The sequence below is a fragment of the Macrotis lagotis genome, chromosome X (assembly GCF_037893015.1).
Source record: "Macrotis lagotis isolate mMagLag1 chromosome X, bilby.v1.9.chrom.fasta, whole genome shotgun sequence".
NCBI classification, from domain to species: Eukaryota; Metazoa; Chordata; class Mammalia; order Peramelemorphia; family Peramelidae; genus Macrotis; species Macrotis lagotis.
Genome location: NC_133666.1, coordinates 14,291,948 through 14,301,675, shown reverse-complemented (window position 1 = coordinate 14,301,675; position 9,728 = coordinate 14,291,948). Strand labels below are relative to the sequence as shown.

The 9,728-nt window shown below is 35.5% G+C and overlaps 1 pseudogene; it reads right to left on the bottom strand.

The window, feature by feature from the left end:
* Nucleotides 1–2,509: 2,509 nt before the first annotated feature.
* LOC141498610 (riboflavin kinase pseudogene) lies at nt 2,510–2,977 on the bottom strand (annotated as a pseudogene).
* Nucleotides 2,978–9,728: the final 6,751 nt, after the last annotated feature.

Genomic DNA, 9,728 nt, shown 5'->3' with positions numbered 1-9,728 from the left:
TCTAGGATATCTAAGCAATTTTCCTTAATAATCGCTTGAAATATGATTTAAGGTTCTTTTTTAATCACAACTTTCAAGTAGTTCCATAATTCTTAAGTTATCTCTCTTCAATCTATTTTCCAGGTGAATTGTTTTTCTTTTCGTTTGTATTTTTAAAGAAAATATTGATTTAATATTTTACCTTTTTCCCAATTACATGGACAAACAATTTTTAAGAATGCTTTTTTTCAAAAGTCAAGTATTTATCTAGGAAGAAGAAAAGTACATAGGATTAAAGGGGAAAGTTTTAAAGAAAATTTCAACTTTTAAACCTTCCAAAATGATTTTCAAGTTTCATTTATCAGTCAGTAAGTACACAACTACAGCAGAGCTTACACCTACATAACATCCATAATTATATTTAAAATAAGTTAAAATAAGTTAAATGGCTTAGAAGTATATTCTCTAATGTATTTGGCCCTTAAATGTTTTCCCTCTTGGAAAAATTAGCTGAACTACGGCTTTTTCTATCCAATTGCTTAATTCTTACAATTTACTCATCACTTTAATGAATTACTTTAAATATGGGTTATTACAGTATTTAAAGGTTTGTTTTTCTGAAGTGGAATGCAATAAAATTTGTATATATATTTATTATTGTTATATTATATATATATATTATATTGTTATATTATATATATATATATATATATTATTGTTAAGAGTTAATAGTAAGGGGCAGCTAGGTGGTACAGTGGATAGAGCCCTGGCCCTCGAGTCAGGAGGACCTGAGTTCAAGTTCGGCCTCAGTCACTTAAGAATTACCTGGCTGTGTGACATTGGGCAAGTCACTTAACCCCACTGCCTTGCAAAAATCAAAAATATTTTTAAAAACGAGTTAATAGGGGCAGCTAGGTGGCGTAGTGGATAAAGCACCGGCCTTGGAGTCAGGAGTACCTGGGTTCAAATCAGGTCTCAGACACTAAATAATTACCTAGCTTTGTGGCCTTGGGCAAGCCACTTAACCCCATTTGCCTTGCAAAAACCTAAAAAAAAGAGTTAATAGTAATAGAGGAAAAGGACTATATATTATACATAAAGATCATAAATCGGAAACCATTTTATGAATAGAAATAAGCTGAAGTATAAGGAGAAAAAGAGTGATTATGAAAGGCCAGGAAACACATGGAGATTGGAGAGCTATGGTTTTAAATTATTTTTTATAATTCAAAAACCCTTAAAATTACGGGCATGAAAAGAAAAATAAAAGGGAAAAATAGTGCAAAAACTACTTTTTTAATGATCCCAAATTAAATGAAGTTTCACAAATTCATATCTTTATCAAATTATGTTGCACTACAAATATTTTTTTAGGTTTTTGCAAGACAAATGGGGTTAAGTGGCTTGCCCAAGGACACAGAGGGCGTTAATTATTGAGTACCTGAGATCGAATTTGAACTCAGGTACTCCTGACTCCAAGGGTCAGTGCTTTATCCACTGAGCCACCTAGCCGCCCCTACACTATACATATGAAAGAGAAATTTTATCCTTTCTTCCTTTGAGTATGACTGTGAAAGCTTTACACACTGGAAAGTTTTACTTCTCCATGGTATCTAGGTCTAGTAGCAGTAGTTGGTAGTTAGAAGGATTTAAACAAAATAGAATGACTTCTTTTCTCATCTCCAGCTAATTCAGTCAGGTTTGCTATTTTGTTCTCTGCTTTTACTGTGGTTTTTCATGAAATTTCTGTATAGTTCAAACTTTTTAAAAACCTTTTCTGTTTTGCTTCCCCTTTTTCCTGATCAGGGTCTTGCTCTTTCCTGATGTTTCTGTCAATCTACCCTCCCTTTTATAGATCCAGCTTCCTTTTCTTTTCCCTTTCCTCTTTTATTCCTTTTTCCTTTACTTTGACTTTGTCTTTTTCTGCCTTTTCATCACCCTCTTCTTCCCTTTTCTTCCCCCTTCCCCTTCTTCTTCCCTGTAGGATAGGACTTTGAATCAAATCTGTTGAAAGATTTTTATCAGTGTTCAGTCTTTCTTTGTCCCCTCTATTAGGCCCTTTCTCCCTCTTCATATGTTATTTGTACTCTAATGCCTCTGCCTTCTTATCCCAGCATATTCCTTTTTCTATTCACACGTACTATTTTATAGCTTTCTTGTACTCCCTTCCTCTATCAAAGGATACTCCTTTCAACTGTCCTGATAGAAGTACAATTCTCAGGAGCCACAATCATTCTCACATTATAACCATTTAGATTCACACCCTCTTTTCAAGAACAGTCCCTTCAACTGCCCTGCTATCAGTACCATGCTCAAAAACAAATCTTGATTTTAAATGACCATTTTAATACTGCTCCATGATGGCTTTAATGTAACATTAAGTTAAGCATTAAGTGGAAACTAACATCACATTGTATTAACATCATACTGAATTATCACAGATATGAGGAAAGTTTTCTTATGCAAGCCAAACCAAGATCAAGAGTAGTGGACTACAATGGGAATAAATGAACAAGTTAAAATGCCTTCATCAGCGGTCACTCATTGTTTTGCTTTCTGGTATATGGAAGAAATTATCTTCTTTGAATTTCAGATGTTCTGGTAAATCCAGTTGTTGCTGAGCTTCTTCCATATCATCTTGAATCGCTGAAATAAGGGCTTCGATTGAACTAAAGTTTTTCTCTGGTCTGAGGAAGCCAGTGATGACTATACTAAGAATTTTCCCATAAAAGTCCTCTTTGAAGGTATGCATAATGTGAGTTTCCACTGATTTCTTAGTTCCCTTGTAGTATGGATTCCACCCAATGCTTACAACCATCTTATGTACATCTCCATTTCCAACAGAGGCCCAACCATAGTAAATTCCGCTAGAGAAATCGCTTGGAAGATTATCCACGACTTCCTCAGGAAAGTTAGCTGTCGGGATGCCCAGTTGCTGGGAGCCTCGTCCAAAGCCCCTCACTACCTGACCGCGGCAGAAATAAGGTAAGTGCTTCATCACGGCCCTGGTTCCTGGCTCTGGAGATTGTCCCAGGAGAGAATCAGAAAGAGAAGCCATTGAGCTCCGGGAAATGGATCCCCCTGGGCCAGCTGGGAGTCTGGGAGTGGGGGCGGGGTGGGGGGGGGAGAAAGGGAGGGAGATTCTAGGTGGGAGGGGGCGAGACTGAAGGCCAGCAGCCCCACCAGAACGCTGGTGATGAGGAAGGGTGTGGGACAGAACCTTCGCATACCGCTGACCCAACAATAGCCACAGTCATAATGCGTTTTGAAAAATGTTGAGTTCCAAATTCTCTTCCTTTCTTTCCTCCTCCCTCATTGAGAAAGTAAGTTATTTGATATAGTTTAGATGTGTAGAGTCATGCAAAACATATTTCCATATAAGTCATGATGTCAGAGAATACATAGACCAAACCACCCAAGAAAAGTAATGTTTTAAAAAGTATGCTTTAAATCTGCATTCAGATTCACTAGCGTCTTTCTCTGGGGATGATAGCATTTTTTCATCACAACTCTTGGAGTTGTAGGATTTTGTTGCTGAGAATACCTAAGTCATTCACAGTGGATCAGCACACACTATTACTGTTAGTGTATACAATGTTCTCCTCTTTTGTCTGTTTCACTTTGCATAAGTTCAAGCTTAGCCTTTCCCCAATTGATGGACATCCCTTCAGTTTCAAAGTTTTTCTGAAAACATTCTCCTTCTTATAACACAATACTATTCCATCACAATCATATGCCACAATCTCAGTTTCTAATTCATTTCCACCACAAAAAAATCCTGCTGTAAATATTTTTGTCCTTAAATCGTTTTTCTTTTTGTTTTTTTTTTATCTCTTTGGGATACAGAACTAGCAGTGACATTACTAGGTCAAAGAGTATACATGGTTTTATACTCCTTTAGCCATAGTTCCAATTGCTGTCCAGAATGGTTTGGTGGATTCCTAACTAACTCCACCAATTTTCCCACATCCCCACCAGTATTTATCATTTTACTTTTCTGTCATAATAGACAATCTAATACATATAAAGTAATAACTCAGAATTGTTTGAATATATATTTCTCCAATCAATGGTGATTTATAACATTTTCATGCAGTTATTTCTAGCTTTATTTACTTCATCCAAACACTTCCTGTTTGTATCATTTGACCATTTTGTCACTTGGGCAATGGCTTTTATTTTTGAAATTTTGACTCATTTCCTTATATTTTTTTCAGAAATGAGGCCTTTATGAAAGAAACTCTCAAACTTCTTTTCAGTTATGATTGCTCATTGCATTTCCTCCATCCTATGTTCTTCTTATTTATGCTATTCTCTTTTACCCTGTCCTTCCTCAAAAGTGTTTTCCTTTTGACCATCACCTGCTTTAATCTCCATTTCCTTCTATCAGCTTAACCCATCTTCTTTTATCCCTTTCCTGCCTACTTACCTAATCAATAAGGTACATTCTTATAACCTACTGAGTTTATACATTTTTCCCTCTTTGAGCCAAATCTGATGACAGGGTTCACATGTTCCCCCTTCATCTCCCCTATCTTCTCCTCCTCTATAAAAGCTCCTTCTTTCTTTCCTCTTTTAAGTTAGATAATTTACCCTATGCTACCTCTTCTTTTCCTGTTCTCTCAGCACATTCCTGTCTCCCCTCTGATTTTATTTTTTAAGATATCATTCAATCATATTTAACCCACACGCATTCCCTCTGTCTCTTCTGAATGACCTAATATTGAGAAAGTCCTTAGGAGTTACAAGTATCACAGACTCACGAAGGAATATAAAGAATATTGTTAATCTTATTGAATCCCTTTGGATTTCTCTTTCCATTTTACCTTTTTATGCTTCTCTTGAGACTTGTATTTGAAAGCACAATTTTCTCTTAAGCTCTGGTCTTTACATCAGGAATGCTTGAAATTTTTTTTTTTATTTTCCAGAATATTCATTTCTTCCTCTGAAGGAGTATATTCAATTTTCTGGGTATGTAAAACTTGGTTGTAGTCTTAACTTCTTTTGCCCTTTGGAATATTTAATTCAAGATTCTTTAACTTAGAAACTGCTAAATCTTGTGTTATCCTAACCGGGAATTTTTTCTTCTGACTGCTTGCAATGATATCTCCTTGACCTGGAAGCCTTGAATTTCAGTATGACATTCCTAGGAATTTGCATTTGGGGATTTATTTCAAGAGGTGCCCAGTGGGTTCCTTCAATTTCTATTTTATGCTCTCATTCTAAAATATCAGGCAGTTTTCCTTGATAATTTCTTGAAAGAAGGCTAAGTCTCTTTATGATCATGGCTTTCAGGTATTCCAATATTTCTTCAATTATGTCTCCTGGATTGCTTCTCCAGGTCTGTTGTTTTTCTGTAGGGTTACAGACACTCACATGTCCTGCCCTGATCTGCTGCTAGACTCTTTGATTCATTATACTGCACTGCACTTCACCCTCACCCCAGTGAGAGAGACCTTTCCTGCCAACCTTCTTAGTTGTCTTGTGTTGGAGCATTGGTTTCCTCCATTATTTTGTTGCTTCTACAATTCCAGAATTTGTTTTAGGGCAATATTTTAAAGTTTTTTGGAGGGGAATTTGGGAAAGCTCAGTGGAGTTCCTAGCTTTACTCTGCAATCTTGGCTCCACCTTCCAGACATCATCTCTTACAACACAGTGCTGTAATTATTGTTCTTGTTTCCACTTTACATTGACATCACAATTTGCTTAGTCATCCCTCAGTTAGTGGGCACTAATCTTGGTCCCATTCTTTGCTGTTACAAAAAATGCTGTGAAAAATATTTGGAGAATATAGCAATGTTTGTTCTTGGAAATAGTTTCCTTGCGATATAAACCAAGTAATGGATTATCTGGTGTAAAGGATATGGGAATTTTAGTCCTTTTATTTGTAGAATTTCAAATTGCTTTCCATAATGACTGTGCCATTAGCTCCACCAACAAAGGTTTAGGTGTGGCCATCATTGATTATTGTTAATTTTTGCTATTTTTGCCAATTTGCAGGATATAAAGTCATTTTGATTTGTATTTCCCTTATTTGTCCCTTCAGACCCTTTTTCATGTAATCAGTATTTTAAAATTCTTTTGAGAATTGTTTGTACCTATCTTTCAACCATTTATCTATTGGGGAAAGGCTATTAGTTTTATATATACATATATATATATATATATATATATATGTGTGTGTGTGTGTGTGTGTGTGTGTTTGTGTGTGCGTGTGTGTGTGTTAAGTAATGGAGATACTATAAATGGTATATTCTATTATTTATCATATATTATTTATTATTACGATTTATATATCTGTCATACCAACACTTTATCAGAGAAATAGATGTAAGGAGTTTTTGTTTGTTTTAGTGCTCTTTACTCCTTATCCCAGATGCCTAATGTCTGTGCAAAACCTTTTCAGATTCAACTTCACTTTTCTCTTATAAACACAATATAATATTCTTTTGCTTTACTTGAATCTTTTTTAAAGTGTCCCTATTCTCAAGGGTTCTCTTAGTCTCAACCTTGATCCACTCTTGTTATTCAACATTCCCTCTCTTTTATCTCTCATTCAGATAGTCCTGGTCCTTCTTTAAAATTTCATTTTCTTGGTATCTCTTTCCAAAAAGAATTTCTTTCACTTTCTAAATTAATTATCCTCTTCTCTCTATTCTCAATCTTCATTTTCTGATTCCTGAACCCTATAATTATCTGGTCTCTCTCTCTCTTTTCTCTGTATTCTTTATTCAATTGAAGTTTCTAAGTTATCCATTATCTAAGGGTTCCCATCTCTACCCTTGCCCCATGTATCCCCCTTTTTATGGTATCCTCAATTACCAAAACAATTATTGCCAGTGTCAGAAAGAACACTGCCGCATGATAGTGTTCCTCCCCAGCATGTACTTGATTTTTCAGCCTACAACTGATCTAGACTCTCTCATTGACCTTCTCTTCTATATTTGACTGAACATATCCAAGTGTTCATGGTCTCTCATTCTTCTAGGTGCCAGTTGCCCCCAGTGTCTCATTCAGTGTAAGTCTTCATTTGCCTTTACCTCCTCTTTTCACCCAAAGGTGCATTAATTAGTAAAATTCCATCCCCCCCAAATATAAGGCCTCTTTCCTCCCTGCCCTAAACTTTTCAAAATTTTCCCTCCCCTCCCCACACACTGTACTGTATTGGTTTCTCTTCCTGAGAACAAAAAGATCACCTTCATACAACATGGACTGGATTCTGGGTAGAACAGCATGAGGCTTGAATCTCATTCTCATCTGATCTGGTTAAAGTAAGAAAAATTCTAAATACACAGAGTTGGGTACAGAAATAGATCTTTTCCTACAGGTTATTAGGAAGGAAAAAAAAGTGTAAGGAAAAAAGGGAGAAGAAGAAGGTGGGTGGAGTAAAGGAAGCTTTAGTGTAAAGTAAAATACTCAAATTCAGAACAGGGAAAAAAGAGTAGGAAAATGGGAAGAGAATAGGATAGAAGAAAACACATAGTTAACAATCATAACTGTGAATGTGAATCACATGAGCTCATTCTGGTCTCATCAGAATTCTGTTAACAACCGAATAACATTTATGCCCAGAAAGAGATAAAATTCTGGGGTGGCTAGGTGGCGTAGTGGATAAAGCACCGGCCCTAGAGTCAGGAGTACCTGGGTTCAAATCCAGTCTCAGACACTTAATAATTACCTAGCTGTGTGGCCTTGGGCAAGCCAATTAACCCCAATGCCTTGAAAAATCCTAAAAAAAAAAGAGAGAGATAAAATTCTTTATTTAGAAAGAACTGGAAGGGCAAGGGAACAAGGAGGGACCTTTACAAGTGTAGGTAAATTAAGGAATTTTTTTCCTTCCTTTTTTGGAAGTGGTCATTTTGGTCTCTTTGCCTCATTTCTATTTTATCTAGCCTTCATGACAGAATGGGAATTGCCTAAGTCAAACTGTAACCTGGTAAAGATCTATCTTTAAAAAGTCATGGGGGCTCCACCTGCATCCAGAGTCATCTCCAGTGGTCCTGATCTATGTCTAGTCATTGAAAGCAGATGGTTCAAGAGGAGAAAGTGAGACTGGTGACTTTACACAGCATTCCATAACTTAAATCCAAGTCACTTGCATATCATTGCATCACCTCTCTGATATCATGGTCTTCTTAGAGAACAAAGCATTAACAAAAACAAAAAAAATTAAGGTACAAGAGGGTCAAATATGAGGATTAGGAAGGAATTCTTAGAAGGGGTGTGGATTAGGGAGGTAGGTGTTAAAGGTAAATTAGGCATTTGAGGAAAAATAGGGTTATAAAAAAGAGAGAAGGATAAAAAGTGAGGAAAAATAAATTGCAGGGAAATACACAACTAGTGATTATAATTAGAAGGTGAATGGGATAAAAAGGAAATGCATAGCATAATGAATTAAAAAACAGAATCTGTCAATATGTTGTTTACAAGAATCAGAGTATAAAATAAGATAAACAAAGAGTAAATATAAAGTCCAGAGTAGAATTTATTATGCTTCAGCTGATTCAAAAACAGCAGGGGTAGCAATCATGATCTCAGACATTGTTATAGCTAAAATAGATTTAATTAAGAGAAATAAACAGGGAAACTACATTATGATAAAGGTACCATAAATACTGATGTAATATCAAATGAAAATCTAAACAAATTTCAGGTAGAAATATATAGAAAAAAACACTATCATGTGGTGGACTTCAAACTTCCACTTTCACAATTAGATTACTCTAATAAAAATAGGTAAGAAAGAACTAAAGGAAATGAAAATCTTAGATAAGCTTAGAAATGATAGATATCTGGAGAGAATTGAATGAGAATAGAAAGTAATACATTTGAGAAGGGCAGAATTGAAGCAGCTCAAGGGAAATGTGACATACATAAGCTTGGAGTAAGCACCCCAGCTGTTTACATGGACTACTTGTGCCCAACCTGTGCAAGAGCATTCTGAGCTAGTATCGATCTGATCAACCACATTTGCACACATTGTGATTTGTCTCTAACATAGTGTTGTCATTTTGGGTGTCTTAGGTAATGAAGGATAAGAACCAAGCAATGAATACTATCACTAAAAATCTCGGCAAGAAGTGATAATAAGAGATATCCCATTTAAAATAACTGTTGACTGTATGAAATATCTGGTAGTATACCGGCCTAGATTAAGCCCAAAATATATAAAACATTTTGCTACAAATAACGTCAGATTTTAATAATTGGAGAAATAAAATTGTTCATGGGTAGGGAGAGTCAATATAATAAAAACAATAATTCTATGTAAACTAATCTACTTATTTAATGCTATCTTAATTACATTTCCGAAAAATTGTTTAATGAGCTAGAAAACTAATAAAATTTATTTGAAAGAAAAAAAGGTCAAGATTATCAAAGGAATTAATAAAAAAATGTAAAGGAAGTTTAGCAGTACCTGAACTTAAACTATTAAAAGACAGTAATTATCAACACTATCTGGTACTGGTTAAGAAATATAAAGGTTGGGGCAGCTAGCTGGTGCAGTGGATAGAGCAGCGGCCCTGGAGTCAGGAGGACCTGAGTTCAAATCCAGCCTCATACACTTAGTAATTACCTATCTGTGTGGCCTTGGGCAAGCCACTTAACCCCTGTCTTGCAAAAAAAATAAAACCTAAAAAAAAGAAATATAAAGGTGGATCAAGAGACATGCAAGAAATATAAATGTGGATCAATAGACATACAAAACACAATAGTATATGATTTATAATATCCTTGTGTTTGACAAA